A 19,770-nucleotide genomic window follows, 5' to 3' on the forward strand; every position below is an offset into this window, starting at 1 on the left:
CCTACAAAGGTGCGCTCCACTCTGCTGGAGCCCACTCCCTCGACAACCCCCAGCAAGACAGGTAGGGGGGCGGGCTCAATCTCTGCCTACGAAACCCTGGACACCTCTGCTCACACTGCGCACCAGTAGGCAGTGATATCAGGACATGTCCACACCATATGAAAAAAATCAGCTGACGGGCTCGCACACCGTGGGCACTCCGCTTGCCACCTAAGGCCAGCCGTGTGCAGCCTTTTGGGGGAGAGATACACTGCATGAAGAAAATAAGTCTGCACCAATCTAAGATGTGAGGTCATAGCCAACAGTCTTAGGGCCATCAGGGCATCTCTCCAGTCCACCTCCGTCATCGGGCCCACCCAGTGCTCCCATTGTGCACAAAGCTTATCAAGTGGCTGCGATGTATTCGTGGTCAACATGCGGTATGTGTGCGATAGCCCCCCTTTGCCTAGGTGTCCCATAAGTGTCTTGGTTTTCACGGGGCTGAATTCTGGGAGAACCATTCCTGCCTGGAGGTGCACCTGGAGGGCATGACGCAGCTGTAAGTACTTATAGAACTGGGTCTGGCTGAGCGAGAATTGCTGTTGAAGTTCCTGGAAGGAACGCATGTGTGTACCCGCCCAGATGTCTCTGAGTGACGACATCCCAAAAAGATCCCACTTATGGAAACCCCGGAGCACTGAGACCTCCCTCAGCCAAGCACCCTGCCACAATGGGGTTTGTTGGGTAAGCCGATGCCACCACCCCGAAACTCGCTGTGCTGCCCTCCACCCTGTAAGCACCACCTGTGTCACTTCGGGAATCCCATGTGGCACAGGGTCCCCGTAGAGCATCCCAAACAAGTCAGGGAAGCCGATGGTCAGAAGCTCCAGCTGATAGGCGGGGTCCGACTATCCTCCCCCCAGCCAGTCGTTGATCACCACCAGGTGCATCGCCAGGTGATAAAGTTGAAGATTGGACATCCCAGGCCACCCTTGTAGACATCCCGCTGACAGACCCGAAGCGCCAGGCGCGGACGGGATCCATGCCACAAAAACTGTTGTGCCGCGGCCTCCATGTCGGCGGACCACCGTCTAGGAACATAATAGGGGAAGTTTTGAAGTAGGTAAAGGAACCGGGGGAGTACCATCATCTTATATAGTGTGATCCGCCCAAGGGTATCGAGCGGAAGGGATCTCCATCTTTGGAGGTCTTCCCTGACCCGCCTGGTTAGAGGCTTGAGATCCAAGGCCCATGCCAACTCCGGCAACAGTGCTATTTGGATCCCCAAGTACCAGAAGCTGTTTCGTTTAATAGGAATGCAGTGCTGCCAATCATAACAATCCCTAGAGTGACTGAGCGGGATCAGTAAAGATTTACTAGGATTAACCACCAGGCCTGATGCCTCTGTGAACAGTCCCAATAGCTGCAACACCCTGGGACCACTGCTGGCTGGGTTAGCCAGGTACAGAAGGACATCTTCCGCATACAACGCTATACGGTCCCTCCCGGTGGGCCACGACCATCCTTCAACCAGGGGGTCCTCCAGAATTAGTTTCGCCAGCAGCTCCATCATCAGACCGAAGAGGAGCGGGGAGAGGGGACAACCCTGGTGGGTCCACCTGCGGTTGGGGAACCGATCTGAGACCGCCCCGTTAACCTGCACCCGGGCTGATGGAGTAGAGAAAAGGAGGCCCACTAATGCACGGAACCGCGGCCCGAGCCCCACCCACGCAAGGACACAGCGCAGGTACGACCAATCTACTGTGTCATATGCCTTTTCAAAGTCCACCAACAGAAGCACCAGTGGAGGGGTGAGAAGGGCCCTGTGAGCCAGAGCCACGTGCAAGCGGCTAATATAGTTCCGGGTACTTCTGGCAGGCATGAAACCGCACTGGTCCTGGTGAACCAACGCGGGCAGCACCCTCTTCAGTCTCCGGGCCAATACTATGGAGAAAATCTTGAGCTCTGTACTGAGGAGCGATATGGGGCGGTAAGCTGAGCAGTCCCGCAAGGGGGGCCTAGTCTTTGGGATCACCACAATAGTGGCCTGATCCAAGTCTGGGGGAAGCCCCCTGTGTTTTCAGCTTCCTCAGACATTGCCAGAAGGTGGGGGGCCAAAGTGTCCCGGAACCTCGTGTAAAACTCAGCAGGAAACCCATCCAGACCAGGCGTCTTCCCCATCGCCAGCTCTGTCATTGCTGCCTCAACCTCCTCTAAGCTGAGAGGCTTGTCAAGCTCACGCCTCTCCACGTCAGAAACAGTGGGGAGGGTCACTTCCATCAACAATGGAGCCTCAATCTCAGCAAGGGGTCTAGGCTGCTCCTCTTAAAGTCTCCGATAATAGGCAGCGAAGCTCTGCGCAATCTCACTTGGGGTCCGCGAAACAGCACCTGAGTAGTCAACGATCTCCGAGACCACCCTGTCTACCATCGGCCTAGTGGCGATCCTATGCAGGAGCTTGCCATTTTTGTCTCCCCAGCCGTACACACAGGCTACGGAGGCTCACCACATATGTTTCGAGGTCTAAAGAATTATGTGCTTAATTTCCTCTCGGACCAAGGCCAACGGCTGCGTGACCTCCACACCCGCCATTCCCTTGCCCGGAGGAGCTGCCTGGCATGACCCCTGACAGTGGCCTTACAGGCCCCCCAAAGGTGCCCGGTGACGCCACAGATCCCAGGTTATGCGTAAAAAACTCAGAGAGACGATCGCCCAATTCCTGGGTGTACTCGCCGTCCTGCAGACACCAGGCCTTGAGTCGCCACATCGGTCGCCGTCCGGGGTCCCCTCCGTCGAGACAAAGGAGAAGTGGTGCATGGTCCGATACCCCATGAGGAAGGATCTTCACACCCGTGACTCAGGGTACATCGAAGGCAGGTGCTTGAAAGAGATCAATTTGCGCATGTGCTGCGCAGCCAACGTATGGTTATACTGCCGCAAACGGGGGTGCCAAACCCGCCACCGGTCGCAAAGACCCAGACCTTCCATCTATCTTCGTAAACCGGATGCCCCCACCCTGCAACTCGAGGACGGGGGCCCACTGAAATCAACCCTCGGGGTCTACTACAGAGTTAAAATCCCCTCCCAGCATGGTCAGACCCGGGGGAAGTCCTGCCACCACCTCCCCAAGGGACACCAAGAACCGCTCTCGCACCCCTGGAGGGGCGTAAACACTCAGGAGATTACTCGGGTGTCCTCCAAGCAAACCGGACACCACCACGTATTGCCCTTGCGGGTTGGACTGGGAATCTGCTACCACCAGCGGCAAGGAACGGTGCAGCAAGACCGCCACTCCTCTCGAGACTCTGTCATACCCCCCCTCATAAGCATCGGCACCTAGTACCCAACAGATGGGTTTCCTGGAACAGAACCACAGACGGGATAGACCTGCGGATAGAGGAAAAAAACGCGGACCGCTTAATTTTATCCAAGAGCCCATTTACATTCCATGAGAGGACCCGTTTAGACTGTTCAAGCATAGGTACGTGTGTGATGGCTTCCCATGAAGTGCCCCTACTTTAGCCTCCCTGTGTGACCAGTAGACCCAACATAGAAAAACATAATACATGCCCAACCATAGGCAACAGTGTATGAACAATCCCACCATGCCCCCCAACTGCCCCCTCCCCATACTTCCAACCCCGAAGCATCTGTCACCTAAAACTGTAAATACAGAGTGTCAACAGTAAGCGTGGAGTGGTGGATCCCTCCTGCATGTCGGAGAATTGCTATACGGCCCTCTGCTGCCCTGAGTCAAGTGTCGTACAGACATCGACGCCCATACCCTCTCCTTCAGCGCAGAGCTCCAAGAGATCAGCCACAAGAAATCCGTGGGGGCTGACTGAGGTGTTCGCTCTCCTGGGCCGACACCTGACCCTTGCAGCCCTGGCCCTCCAGCATAGCCCCATCCACAGGCTGGCTCGGGCCTTCCCTGGTGTCCCCCGTCGACCATCATCGCAGGCTGCTCCGCCTCCTCCTGCGGGACCAGGTCCGCCTGCGCCCCCCCCGTACTCCGGAGGAGCCACCTGCGAATGGGCACCCACCTCTCCACTCCCAACCTGGGAGAGTTTCTCCGGGCCATCCGGTGCTCCTCCGTAAGCCAGTCCCAAGCCGCCTCCAGGGACTCAAAGAAGAAGGATTTTCCGTCATGGAGAACCTTGAGGCGAGCAGGGAAAAGGAGCATATAGGTCAACTTCATCGCCCGGAGCTTCTGTTTGACCCCTTCATATGATCGCTTCCTGGCCTGCACCTCCTAGGTGTAGTCGGAGAATATGAGAATCTTTTGGTTGGCCGACAAAGGTCCGGGTGCGCCCTCAGCTCCCGAAGGATGACGTCTCAGTCCTTGAAGTTGAGGAACCGCATGATGATTGGCCTCCGAGGGCCGCCTGGCGGGGGCTGGGGCACCAGGGCCCTAAGCGCACGTTCAATGGCGAACCAGGGGGAGAGTTTCTGGTCGGGGACCCACAACTTTATCCAACTCTCCAAGAATTCAATTGCGCACCCTTCCTCTGCGTATTCTGGAAACCCCACAAAACGCAGGTTATTGCGTCTGGCTCGATTTTCTGCGTCCTCCTCTCTGTGATGCAGCTTACCTGTATGCGTTTGCAACTGAACAACCTTGACTGTAAGATCTGCGATCTCGTCTTCGGCCTGGGAAAAGGTCTTCCACCTCCTTGATACGACCCACCGCAGTCCGCAGATCTTGCCGCAGAAGGCCCACGTCCTCATGCACCTCTCCGACCTTGGTCTCGGCAGCCAACTGCGAGGATTGGATGGCCTGCAGGATGGTGTGGACCCCATCGGTCGCCGTCGCCTCGGAGGTCGAGGCGCCCACCTCCCGCGGGGATGTCTGTTTGGCAAAGTGGTCAATACGCTGCTGGGACGCTGGAGGCTGCTTACTTGCTTTGTCCTTCCCCATCGCGGTCTCCGGACCAGTAGCCGCGATACACGCAGAATTCTGCCCAAGGCCCTGGTCGGAGCCCCAGGGGCCACCACAGAGTCAGACCCGGCTCACCTGGATGTACAAAAAGATGCCCGCCCGGGCTAAAGGCGCCCCCCCTGGGGGCCCGGGGACCACTCTGGGTCGGTCCGGGCGGCCACAGACCTCTCGGGCCTACTCCTCTCCGCACTGGCAACAATACGACAGGCGTGGGTCCCAACTCAGGTCCCAGCCAACAGCTGCGTCCCTCTTCTCGCAGCAGCTGCTGCCCCGCTCACCCCTGCGCCTCACTCCGCTCCGGTGTCTTCAGGGCACTGCAGCTGATTCCGCTGCCCAATTGGGCCACCACTGCACCTTCCCTTCCGCACAGCTGTGGGCCTGAAAGCCCTCACTCCTGACCCCAGACCGGCAGCCACCAATTCAGCACTCCGCCTACCCTCCACTGGTGCTCCAGCGGGGCCCTCATATGCCTAGGTGGGTACCAGGCACTGATGCTTCAGGGGCCCGACCACACCCCGCGGCATGGGGCCCCACTCGCCAGTCCGTGCGTGGGCCTCAACCCCGGCCCCCATCCTCGCTCCGGGAGAGGGGGAGGAAGAGGGGAAGCCCAGGCACCCCCGGGACTTCCTCCTTCTCACGCTACCACGTAGGGGATGCCCAGGAGCAGGCACGATCCTCCGCTCCCCTCCCTCGGGCAGCGCTGCTCATGAAGCCCCCCTCTCCTAGGGGGGCCGCCAACCCAACTCACCGGGTGCAGGCGACCAAGCCTGGCAAACTGAGCAGGGGGGCCCGATCACGCACGCAGCGCGGGCCTCAAATCCTCCGCCGTCAGGCCTTTTGCTCCCCGGCCGCGGCTCAGGCCGCGTCCCGTGGCACGGTAAGGCTTCCTCACCACCTCCCCCGGCTGGAGGAGGTGATTATCTGCAGCCCGATCCCGATTTGCGGCACCCCTCCCACACGGGATGCTGCTCCGAAGTACTCCTGCGCTGCCCGGGAGGCCGCCGCTCCCCGGACAGGAACACTGCGAGCCAGCGGGCCTCTCCCGCAGGCCCCAGGCGCCGGCCCCAGGCCGAGAGGCCAGACACACCCCCTGGCCTCCCGTGCGGGGTTCCGGCCTGCTGCTCACCCCCGCCGCTCCCCCAACTCACAGGGTGCTGGCCAGGGCCCAGAAAAGTCCCAGGGCGACCGGGCCGAACAGGGCGGAAGACGGAGGTGTCCAGAGCACTCCTAGAGTGCGACCGTCATCTTGGCGTCCTTAGCCACGCCCCCAAGCCTTCACTTTTAATCAAATGGGAAACCCCTTTGAAGCTCAATTGGTCAACCCCCACTGGAGGCAACAAATCCTCTAGTTCATATGTTCAAACCAGCCCAATGAAGTTGTTATCCTAACCCAAAGGAGGAACCCTCACAAACCACAGTCCCATAAGACCCCCATGAGGCAGCAAGATTCCCCATGCAGACAGTAAACCACTTTCCAAGCGGGAACGAAAAAGGAAGCATAAAAGTTTAAATAAACCACTGAGGTCCACGCAATAGTTCATTGGAATATAAAACTTTTTTCCCCATTTTTAGGCCAAAGACAAACACCCAAGATCTCCATCAAGCAAAACATTTAGCAACTACTAACTAGCTGCACAAGACACCACAATGTAACCCATCCCTAACACAGGTTACCTTTGGCACAGTGGACCAACAAACCCCCCAGTTGACCACCAAAGCCATGCAGCAGCTCATCTAACCAAATAAAGGAGCAGCAGACGGAGCTGAAGAGGAGAAGTAGCCAAGACCAACAGTTTCCAGCGCCATCAATTGCTGGGAGACAGCGCAAGATACCTCTACAAATCCAATGATAACCAACTCAATGGTAGCACTACACAGCCCCCAACTAGACAGCCATCTAGATGCACCACAAAATAAGTGTTAGAAATTGGGTCTTTGGTTGACAGTCAGGTTACCCCCTGTTCAAGCAAGGACCCTCACTCTAGTCAGGGTAAAAGAGAATCACCCTCAGCTAACCCCTGCTTACCCCTTTGGTAGCTTGGCAGAGCAGTAGGCTTAACTTCAGAGTTCTAGGTGTAAAGTATTTGTACCAACACACAGAGTAACTTAATGAAAACACAACAAAATGACACAACACCAGTTTAGAAAATAGGAAATATTTATCTAAACAAAACAAGACCAAAACAACAAAAATCTGACAAACACAAGTCAAGTTATGAATTTTTAAAGATTAAACTAAAACATATTGCTTAGAAACACAAAATGCTTCGATGAGGTGTTAACACGGCGTCGTGACGGAGTCGTTCCCAACAAGCCGGCACCAGCGGCGCCGGACACGGAGTTGCGTAGACCCCCAAGTACAGTACCTTTTTGTGAAGAGTGAAAACAAGTCGATGCGCAAAGTCGGGGTTAGCGGCGTCTGTGCGAAACATTGAATCTGCGCACTTCGAGTGGCGTCGGTCACGACGTGGTGCAGCGACATCCACGGAGTCGCGGACTTCAGCGGGACTGCAGCGGCGTCGGGCCTGCGAAGGTCGTTGCGTTCCAACAAAGATCACGGAGTCGGTTGCAGGTGCCGTCACTGGATTCAGCTGCGGCGTCGGTCTGAAGTTGTCTGAAGTCGATATCCTTGGATTTCCACCAGCTTTCCTTTCAAGGGCCTAGGGACTAGATAGGGCACCACTTGTCAAAGCAGGAGTCTCTCCAGAGACTCCAGGTGCTGGCAGAGAGAAGTCTTTGCTGTCCCTGAGACTTCAAACAACAGGAGGCAAGCTCTAAATCAAGCCCTTGGAGATTTCTTCACAAGATGGAAGGCACACAAAGTCCAGTCTTTGCCCTCTTACTCTGGCAAAAGCAGCAACTGGAGTATGCTCCACAAAGCACAGTCACAGGCAGGGCAGCACTTCGCCTCAGCTCTTCAGCTCTTCTCCAGGCAGAGGTTCCTCTTGATGTCCAAAAGTGATCTAAAGTCTGTGGTTTTGGGTGCCCTTCTTATACTCAATTTCTTCTTTAAAGTAGGCCAACTTCAAAGTAAAGTCTCTTTTGAATGTGAAATCCTGCCTTGCCCAGGCCAGGTTCCAGACACTCACCAGGGGTCGGAGACTGCATTGTGTGAGGCCAGGCACAGCCCTTTCGGGTGTAAGTGACCATTACTCCCCTCCCATCTAGCACAGATGGCTCATCAGGAAATGCAGACTACACCCCAGCTCCCTTTGTGTCACTGTCTAGTGTGAGGTGCAACCAGCCCAACTGTCAAACTGACCCAGACAGGGAGTCCACAAACAGGCAGAGTCACAGAAATGGTATAAGCAAGAAAATGCTCACTTTCTAAAAGTGGCATTTTCAAACACAGAATCTTAAAATCAACTTTATTAAAAGATGTATTTTTAAATTGTGAGCTCAGAGACCCCAAACTCCACATGTACATCCGCTCCCAAAGGGAATCTACACTTTAATCAGATTTAAAGGTAGCCCCCATTTTAACCTATGAGATGGACAGGCCTTGCAACACTGAAAAACGAATTTAGCAATATTTCACTGTCAGGACATATAAAACACATTATTATATGTCCCACCTTAACCATACACTGTACCGTGCCCTTGGGGCTACCTAGGGCCTACCTTAGGGTGCCTTACATATAAGAAAAGGGAAGGTTTAGGCCTAGCAAGTGGGTACAATTGCCAAGTCGAATTTACAGTTAAAAGTGCACACAGACACTGCAATGGCAGGTCTGAGACATGATTACAGATCTACTTATGCGAGTGGCACAACTAGTGCTGCAGGCCCACTAGTAGCATTTGATTTACAGGCCCTGGCACCTCTAGTGCACTTTACTAGGGACTTACTAGTAAATCAAATATGCCAATCATGGATAAACCAATTACATACAATTTTACACAGAGAGAATATGCACTTTAGCACTGGTTAGCAGTGGTAAAGTGCTCAGAGTTCAAAAGCAAACAGCAACAGGTCAGAAAAAATTAGGAGGCAGGAGGCAAAAAGATTGGGGATGACCCTGCATAAGCAAAAAAGTCCAACAATAAGCAATTAAATGTACTGTATACTACCATCTCACAGGTGCAACATGACCCTCGGCTGACCATCAAAAATATATGACAGTCTGCATCACCACAGAAGGGGACAGCAGAACTTTCGGGAGAGGAGGGACAGGCAAGCCCACGGTGCTGGTTTTCCACCAATCAGAGAGGACTCCAACAAAGTTTGCTTGGGGTCTCTCTTCAAAAAATGCAGGACTTAAGGGATACAAATGCTGACCAAGAACCTGAGGAACATATAACATTTAATTCTTCCTTAGTCCAAATCCTTCATGTACAAATACACAGCTCCTATTCTACCCAGAATATGAATCAAAAGGCCAGTGAAACATCTTGAACAGAGGCAACAAGGTGACACTGCTTCATTCCCTCTCTGACATTGCTTCATTCCCTTTCTGACATGGAGTACATTGTGTCCCAGGAAATACTGTAAATTCAATTTCTTCCATGACAAGGAAAGCAGGAAAAAGAACCATATTGAGATAGTGGGCTTCCCCAACAATAACCCAGTTATTTCTAGCAAGAAAGTGGCAGTTTAGAGAAAATGGAGAATCAAAGTAATGGAATACCTGAACAACTCATACTCTGCTCCCCTGGCTTGGCACACAGTTCCGAAACAAGAATGTCCTCCCACCCAACAACATGAAAAAGCACACATTTCATCTTGAAGAGCAGGAAAGGTCAAAACTTCATATTAAATATCACCACTCCCGCTCATCGATTGACAATCAACATAACCAATGCAGAAAAATATTCAAAAACACATCACACCCTCTTATTTGGTGAGCACAAGTTTTGCAACTGAGAACAGATGCACCTGTATTAGAGGGAGCACACATTGTGACACTTGAGCATGACCAGAGAAACCTTGACCCTAGCGGCTCATTTTAGTGGTGGCTTCCAGCAATTTTATCAATGTCTTGGGGAAATTGAAGACTAAGGTGAGGGTGATAGGGGTGTACCTATAAGTCAATCTGTGCATGGAATGCTAGTGGCCTGAAATACATTTTAAACAATGTGAGGTTTTAGCTCCCCTCCAGTAGTAAGAAGTACTTGCCCTCCAGGAAACCAGAGCACTTGATTCAACATCTTTGATTAGCTTCATTAAGCACCACAGCCCACCGAGAAAGAGCAAGTAGACCAAAAGGAGGTATTCCAACCTAAATCCCATCTATCCCAGTCTTAAAAGCCAACAAATTAGCATTGGAATGACCCTGGGTACTGCCGGTTTTGCTTGACAACCCGATGCAAATGCCGATCATCAAATTGTTAATATTGATGTCTACACGGACCCGCTTAGAAAGCAAAAACATGAATATATCACCAAACTACAGTTGATTAGCAAGGATATTATAATGGAAAACCCTCAAAATTTCTGTGGGTCCATGATCGACAAGATAATAACATTGTACTGTAACATACCTTATCAAGTTAAACCAGACCCAACTAATAAAGATCACTTGGGTGATACATTTACCAACCATTGTACATTTCTTGTTCTAAGGGTGCTCAGTGATCACTTCAAGGAAGACTAACCTCCTAGTTTCACACACAGCACAGCAAGCTCTAAATAAGCAATTGACTACATCCTGGTGAATGGGCCACTACTTGTGCACATTGAAAAATTCCACATTGAGCCTCAGACCGAACATGATCACTGTTCAAAACACATTGAAATCAACCTAGGTATACTATCCCATATGGCCACACATTTCCTGAGCACTCCTCCACGTACATTGAATTTGACAATATTGCACTGGACCAATACCCTAACAGAGTACATCGAGCCCACAATAGAAGCTTTCCTAGCCCATCCCACAACCACCACTAAAAAACAGGTAAACTAGTGGGAGAGTTTAGCAAAAACTCTGCACGTGCACTAAAAACCAGCAGCGTTTAAAGTTCTCTGGCTGATACACAACAAGTATAGATCCTTTTGACTCCCTTCAACATTAAAAACTTTTAAAAGGCCCTTAATAAAGAATTGCGCCAGTCGACCCGTAAGTCCTCAAATTCAGTACTTACAAATAAGGTCAGGCTTCTATGGAACAAAGTCTGGCAGCTTAAAAAAGACAGCACAAACTTATTTTAGCCCAAACTGCTTCACACCTTTAAAAGTAACATACCAAAAGATTATGTGGAATAATCAACAAATTAGAAAAAGGAAATTTTGGAGCACAGAAGGCTAACATCCCGAAGATATTTGGGTTGCTCACACATGCAAATCTCGGCCACTCTGAGGGTGCATCACCACTGGACAATGCATCAATAACCCAGGTTCCAATTGCAACACCTAACCCAGGTATGGAGGCTGAGATGGATGCATCACCAAAGGAGAATGCACTAACAGTTCAGAACAAAATTGCAACTCTCAACCTCCATACAGAGGCTCAAGCGGAGCACATCATCAACAAAAGCAGGGCAGATGGAGCAACCAGCCCCAGTGGACTTCCATGGGCATTATTCAAAACAAATACAGCGTTATGGGTCAAAAATATTAACACCGCTCTGCAAGCACACCATAATTACAAGCCAGATCCTGGACTCTTGACAAGATGTATTCATATATTCTGTTTTCAAGGGAAGAAGCCCCTCAAATCTGGGAAATTATCTGACAAATCTCCCTCTTTGATAGCAATGCCAAATATTATGGATCTGGAGATCTGGGCATCTGACATCTGCCTTGTGCCCAAAAACCGACTGGTTTCAGAAAAGGAATGGGCACCAGATTCAACCTAATGACCATCTCCCTTATACTCATTAAAAGTAAAACCAACTACACCCTTTTCTACCTCTGTTTTATACATTTCAATACCGTGTTCGACTCTGTACCTAGATCGCTCTTGAGGGAAAAACTAAGGCCACTTGGGATCCCTCATCGAGCTACCCACAAAAACATGGGTTTGCATGAAGGTGTGGGACGGGGTCCTGGTCTCCAGAAAAATTTAGACCTACACCAGTTTGAAACAGGGGTATGTCTTGGTTCCGCAAATCTATTCTTGGCAGAGCTGGTAGTATTCCTAAAAGACATCAGGGCCCATCCCCATTCCAAAACAAGCATAGAACATCAGGGGAGCATGTTCTATACAGACAATCTCCTTTTACAAAGTCAAACAAGAATAGACCTCCATTGACTACTAAACATCCTACAACTCTATATTGCCAGGAGCTAAGTGGAGGTGAATCTACAAAAAACTAAAATATTGATTATGGGGAACAAAATTAAAAAAATCAATACAAGTGCTTGGGTGTTTTGATTGACAGCCATGGTAACTTTCAACCCCAAAACCTATACATCAGAAACAGGCCTGGAGGACTTCAATTACTTCTGGAACACTGGCAACATCCTTGCCCGGGCCATCATTTACTCCAATCCTAGAAGTAATAAGGGCAAAACTAATGCTGACTCTCTCTTCGGGCCTAAAGCCATACAAGGCAGGGATTCACTTATTCTTGAAAGCTTGGTTGCCAGCACTTACAGGAAGGTCTTCAGAATAATGTGCAGAGCTTCCCTAGCTCAAATCAGGCTGGAATTTGGGACTACCAGACAAACCATATCAAGCCAGGGTTCATATGTAAAGACCTGAGACAAACTCTGTAGCTCCAAGCCTGGCTCATTAAACCGCCCTTATGGTTGGAAATTGCAAATCAAGGTCCGTAATCCCTGGCCAGGGCTTTTCTCAACAAGGTGATCACATTTTTGCAACTCACGAATTTCTGAGCAATATTGGTTCCCCTTTACTATCTTCAAAGTTGTAACCAACAAGGCCATGCGGCAGCTCTCCTTTATTAATCATAAAAAGCAAGCAACCAGACAAGGAAGCCGGACTTTTTCACAGTTATAGATTTAATGTGAGAACATGGATTTTCCAAGCGAGAGACAGGAAGGGGTGCTGCCATTAGAAAGGTAACGCACGTACACAAAGCTTTTGCTTTGCGGGTTTGTGTGTAAATGTTCACATTGGTTTTCACATCTAATTTGAGCAGCTACTGTTTGTGTCAATAAAGACTTGAATTATTGTACCAGTTGGACACGCAAATCAGCCAAACCCCTAGGGCCTTTTTATATATTGTGCACTTGTGGTGCAGCGGGCATATGTGGTCGCTTTGTGCACCCCCTGAGCACATTAGTATAAGCAGAGGCTTATGCATCCCCTTCAGTAATACTGATAGCACTGCCCCCCCTTGTAGTGCCAGCATTATCATGAGAGGACATTCTCTCATATGCCTGGGGACATTGTCCCATGCAAATGAGGGAATCTGTTAGCCTCTGCACCTGCGCAATATAATGTGGGCTCAGAGGCAAACATGCTCCTAGGAAACTCCCTGAAAGAGCGTCACAAAAGCTGGTGGACTTTCAGTGCATATCCTATTGGCAGCCCCCTAGAGGAAAGAAAGGTTGTCACATGGTCTCCCCAGACACCCCCCTGTGGGCAGGTGTAGTCCATCACTGCACCTGCCTGCTAAGGGATCTCTCTCCCCTCCTCAAAGTGCAGGTGGCATGCTGACTGTACTGTGAACCATGGTGCGGCTTTGAAGCAGCTGCTCCTCACTTCATTTCCATGCACTGCCTTGAGGACAGCACGAGTTCTCAGCTGCCTTGGGGGTAGCGCATTCTTTGTAATACGGTGCACTGTCCTTGTTTGCATACAGTGCACCTTCTGAAAGGTGTGCTGTGGCACAAACAGGGAACGTGAGCCATATACATAATACAACCCCTAGTGAATCATTTCTGCTTGTGGTTGCCGGTTGTGACCATCAATACTCATCGATTGGGCACCCTGACATCATTTTCATTACCCAACTTCGACTAGAAAACAAAAGAGGAAAGCAGAAAAGGGGATAGGGCGGCAAAATGTGAAAAAGGGAAGATGGAGGGATGAAATAGGGCCTTCAAGAATGATACGAAGAAGAAGGAACAATAGGGTGGTGAAAAGACAAGAAATGGACTGGTATCAAAATTAGGCATTATCTGTATACAGGTCCCCCAGCATCATTATTGTCATTGATAGGCTCCTGAGAAAATCTTTGGGCATCTGCACTTACTCTTTTTTTTGTTTGCTCTTTTTTTTTAATTTATCTTGTTTAAATTAAGTACTACAAAAACTCATGCATGTCATTTGAGGGTCACAAGGGGCCATAATTGCAAACCCTACCTGCCCCTTGCGACGCCCTAGGCTCAGGTTGGAAATGGTTGAACCAGGGCATTTGTGACTGAAAATAAAAACAGCTTTCCAGCTTTGTTGCACTTCCTGGGGGACAAGCCAAATTTGAAATTTGCAACTGTTTCAGTATGTCTCATCAGCTAATGAGTTTTACCATTAGCTGCCAAGTTTTTAATTTGCTTATGTGCAACTCTCCATTATTTCAGTGTGCTTAGATGTGTCTTTTAATTGTTTTATGTGTAATACTAAGTACCATTTCATTGCAAGTTAAATCAAACAAGTGTGCCTTAGTAATGATACAAATTTCGCAAATGGGCAGGACAACACGAGGCACGAGTATGAAAGAATTTTGAGATCACAAACACAGCAAAGCACAAAAATCACTGGATGTGCGATCTTAATCCATATTTTATATCTCCAAAACCCATTTTAAGAGTTTGATTTTTTTTCTGACTTGTAAAGTGAGTTTGCAACCTATACCAAATTGCAGTTTGGCAGTGGTGTGAAAGGGTTATTCTTTCTGAAATTTGATCTGAAATCACAATGGTAACTCCGAATATGGCCATGTAACATGTCTATGATCATGGAATTGCCCCCTCTATGCCATCCTGGCATAGTTGGCACAATCCCATGATCCCAGTGGTCTGTAGCACAGACCCTGGTACTGCCAAACTGCCCTTCCTGGGGTTTCACTGCAGCTGCTGCTGCTGCCAACCCCTCAGACAGGCATCTGCCCTCCTGGGGTCCAGCCAGGCCTGGCCCAGGATGGCAGAACAAAGAACTTCCTCTGAGAGAGGGTGTGACACCCTCTCCCTTTGGAAAATGGTGTGAAGGCAGGGGAGGAGTAGCCTCCCCCAGCCTCTGGAAATGCTTTGTTGGGCACAGAGGTGCCCAATTCTGCATAAGCCAGTCTACACCGGTTCAGGGACCCCTTAGCCCCTGCTCTGGCGCGAAACTGGACAAAGGAAAGGGGAGTGACCACTCCCCTGACCTGCACCTCCCCTGGGAGGTGTCCAGAGCTCCTCCAGTGTGCTCCAGACCTCTGCCATCTTGGAAACAGAGGTGCTGCTGGCACACTGGACTGCTCTGAGTGGCCAGTGCCACCAGGTGACGTCAGAGACTCCTGCTGATAGGCTCCTTCAGGTGTTAGTAGCCTATCCTCTCTCCTAGGTAGCCAAACCCTCTTTTCTGGCTATTTAGGGTCTCTGTCTCTGGGGAAACTCTAGATAACGAATGCATGAGCTCAGCCGAGTTCCTCTGCATCTCCCTCTTCACCTTCTGATAAGGAATCGACCGCTGACCGCGCTGGAAGCCTGCAAATCTGCAACATAGTAGCAAAGATGACTACTGCAACTCTGTAACGCTGATCCTGCCGCCTTCTCGACTGTTTTCCTGCTTGTGCATGCTGTGGGGGTAGTCTGCCTCCTCTCTGCACCAGAAGCTCCGAAGAAATCTCCCGTGGGTCGACGGAATCTTCCCCCTGCAACCGCAGGCACCAAAAAGCTGCATTTCCGGTCCCTTGGGTCTCCTCTCAGCACGACGAGCGAGGTCCCTCGAATCCAGCGACACCGTCCAAGTGACCCCCACAGTCCAGTGACTCTTCAGCCCAAGTTTGGTGGAGGTAAGTCCTTGCCTCACCTCGCTGGGCTGCATTGCTGGGAACCGCGACTTTGCAAGCTACTCCGGCCCCTGTGCACTTCCGGCGGAAATCCTTCGTGCACAGCCAAGCCTGGGTCCACGGCACTCTAACCTGCATTGCACGACTTTCTAAGTTGGTCTCCGGCGACGTGGGACTCCTTTGTGCAACTTTGGCGAGCACCGTTTCACGCATCCTCGTAGTGCCTGTTTCTGGCACTTCTCCGGGTGCTACCTGCTTTAGTGAGGGCTCTTTGTCTTGCTCGACATCCCCTCTCTCTTCAGGTCCAATTTGCGACCTCCTGGTCCCTCCTGGGCCCCAGCAGCGTCCAAAAACGCCAAACTCATGATTTGCGTGTAGCAAGGCTTGTTGGCGTCCATCCGGCGGGAAAACACTTCTGCACGACTCTCCAAGGCGTGCGGGATCCATCCTCCAAAGGGGAAGTCTCTAGCCCTTGTCGTTCCTGCAGTATTCACAGTTCTTCAGCCTAGTAAGAGCTTCTTTGCACCAACCGCTGGCATTTCTTGGGCATCTGCCCATCTCCGAGCTGCTTGTGACTTTTGGACTTGGTCCCCTTGTTCCACAGGTACCCTCAGTCAGGAATCCATCGTTGTTGCATTGCTGATTTGTGTTTTCCTTGCATTTTCCCTCTAACACGACTATTTTGTCCTTAGGGGAACTTTAGTGCACTTTGCACTCACTTTTCAGGGTCTTGGGGAGGGTTATTTTTCTAACTCTCACTATTTTCTAATAGTCCCAGCGACCCTCTACAAGGTCACATAGGTTTGGGGTCCATTCGTGGTTCACATTCCACTTTTGGAGTATATGGTTTGTGTTGCCCCTATCCCTATGTTTCCCCATTGCATCCTATTGTAACTATACATTGTTTGCACTGTTTTCTAAGACTATACTGCATATTTTTGCTATTGTGTATATATATCTTGTGTATATTTCCTATCCTCTCACTGAGGGTACACTCTAAGATACTTTGGCATATTGTCATAAAAATAAAGTACCTTTATTTTTAGTATAACTGTGTATTGTGTTTTCTTATGATATTGTGCATATGACACTAAGTGGTACTGTAGTAGCTTCACACGTCTCCTAGTTCAGCCTGAGCTGCTCTGCTAAGCTACCATTATCTATCAGCCTAAGCTGCTAGACACCCTATACACTAATAAGGGATCACTGGGCCTGGTGCAAGGTGCAAGTACCCCTTGGTACTCACTACAAGCCAGTCCAGCCTCCTACAATGGCATGTGTGAATGGTTTGTGACTAGAGTTCTGGTCACAAACCATTGAACTGTTACTGAGCCCTCGAAGGAGGCTGTAACTTATTAGCAAAGGGGAAGTGGTCTTCTTGGGGCCTATTCCACATTGGGAATCGGGTTGACAGCCTCAGTGAGAGTAGGTAGTGACCCACTGCCTGCTCTCCTTGATGCTTTCCCAAACGGTTTTTTTTTGTTTTAAAGCAGCACCAGGTCCTTAAGGAACATGCGCTGCGTTAGGAAAAAACAAACAATTTCCATTTAGTAATGCATACACACAGTTGCAAATTCTGACCTGCCTAATTAATATTAATTAGGCAGGTCATCCAGCGACCCAATACTGAATTTCCAAACTGACCTTAATGTACATAGCTTGGTTTGTCCTTTCTTGTTTACAGTTCAGCTTCTCTGCTAGCGCTGGGGCGCTTCTTAGGAAGCAGCTGTGCGTTGCTTAAATGTAAATGAATTGAAATAATGACCGCGCCTGGAATGTTAGTACATCTGGCAAATGGTGTTTTGTGATTTGTATGGGAAGTGTTAGTAATTTTGCTGCTGCCTGGCTGTTAGCAGCTACATCACGCAGTTTCACTCATCAGAGTGTATGTAGACTAATGCAAAGTAATTGATGTTACTGCAGTAAAGAGGTCTATGCATGGCACCTAGTAATACATATTTGTCACCTGTGGTGCCTGAATGAGGATGATGGAAACTCAGGGTCAGCCTTAACCACTACTGCCACTCTAGGTGCTCATGCCGGTTGAGGGGAGGTCATGTGGTTGTCTGCTGTCCACATGGGATCATAGTCACCAATGAGCTCTGTGTGTGATGAACTAGATGCTCAGCCTGGTGCACTCTCTGAACTGTATTTCTGGGTGGCAGAGAGTCACTCCGACCCATCCCTAGGACAGGATCTGCAGAAAATCCAGGAGCCCGACACAGTGCACCCCTATATCTTACTGACTCCAGAAGAACATCCAGATTCAGGGGCCACTGGTTTAGTCTGCCTAACCTGAAACCTCTCCCCTTCACATGAGCAGAAAGAGAGCTCCTGATGACCCAGCAGCTGGTAGCATGAGAAGCTAGTGCCTATGACTCAAACCACTGCACAACCACTGATGCTTCTTTGGGATGCAGAATGACTATGCAGCTCGCAGATAAGACGTGCTACTGCTGCTCTTGCATGTACATGTCCCTAATTGAGCTGGGTCCTCTCAAGTAAGGGAGAGGTGGAGGGCAGGGCTTCCAGCTTGATCACTGTTGTCCTGCAGAGGATGAGTTTGAGAGCAAGTTGCTGGCAACTGTCAGTGATTTCATACAGAGAAGCATATTTGGGTCCATACATGTACGCCCCCATAAAATTATTTCTTAGTTTGCACAGACTTTTCCTTGTGGAAGCTTGGCAATGCTGGTTGTCGACTGTTCCCACTGACCACAGTCCTCAGATGATGGAAGCCCTCATTGTTAATAAGGTAGATGCTCCACTCCTCAAGAGTTATTTCCTCTTCTATCAATGTGACATAGGCAGCTTTATTTACTCAGTTGGGACTGCGCAGAGATCTTCAGTCCCTGCAGTGATGTGGGCAAATTAATCCAATTTGTTAGTCTAACCCAAGAGGTGTGTTCATACTTGGACATTGGGGGCTGTAATTGAACATTGAAGCTCTAATTGTGCAGCATTGGCTAATGATGGCTGACTCTCAGTATGTACTGGCTGAATTACAGACATCATTGCAGCACTGTTGGTACATGTCTAATAACTACAATAGACTTTTACCTCCCCTGACAACTTTTTAGATATTTTATTAATCCTGAACATATAGTGTAATTTTGCCTTTATTGTAATTTTGTTTATTTTGGTGATGCCACTTCCTGTGATATCATGAGGGTCAAAATGACATGACATCACTTCCTATTATGCAACTAGAAGTGTGGTTACATGATGCCACTTTCTGGGATGTAATCATTGGTCAAGGCATGCAATGTTACTTCTGCAACCCATGTCATTTTCGTGCATTGACGTCCGTGCAAAAACTCAAATTTCACAGAGGAAATAAGATACAAATACATATTTCAGATGTGTTTGCACCAAAAACCTGACAATAATTGACAACATTCCGGAAGGAAGGGTGAAAACCCGCAGCATACCTCTCAGCTCATCATTTTAGGCATGTAAATTCTGTCCTAGGGAATTTCAAACTTGCTCACTCGCCAGCCTCCTGTCTTCATCCACCTTGCTGCTGGGTGCTACAGACTCCAACAGCATTGGTTCCGAAAACTCTGCATAGAAGAATAAGATCTTTTTTTCTAAAGAACGTCTCTGTGCACTCTTAATAAAAGAAATTACCATTCAATGCATCCACCCAGTGGAAGGAAGACTGATTTATCCGTCTTGTATGGATTCAAACTCATGCCTGAAGTTCACCACTTTAATCAGATGAGGAGACATTCAGCTCAGTAAGCCATCTATTAGCCACCCAGACAAAAGTATGCAGCAGGACAGAGCCTGTGTATATAAATAACACTACCTTCTAAAGTATACCATCACACTTGAACTTTGTTTATCATGTGTGCCTTAAACATGGTTATTCAAATACATGGCTGAAAGATAGAATAATGAAGTGTTAGGCGAAAAGAATCAGGAGTCGCCTGCTGAAATGGAAAGCATCACCTGCTAAACTGCTGCAAAATGTTCTAGTGTAGGCCAGGACGTACCACAACGTATCATAC

This window comes from Pleurodeles waltl, chromosome 8, assembly GCF_031143425.1.
Source record: "Pleurodeles waltl isolate 20211129_DDA chromosome 8, aPleWal1.hap1.20221129, whole genome shotgun sequence".
NCBI lineage: Eukaryota > Metazoa > Chordata > Amphibia > Caudata > Salamandridae > Pleurodeles > Pleurodeles waltl.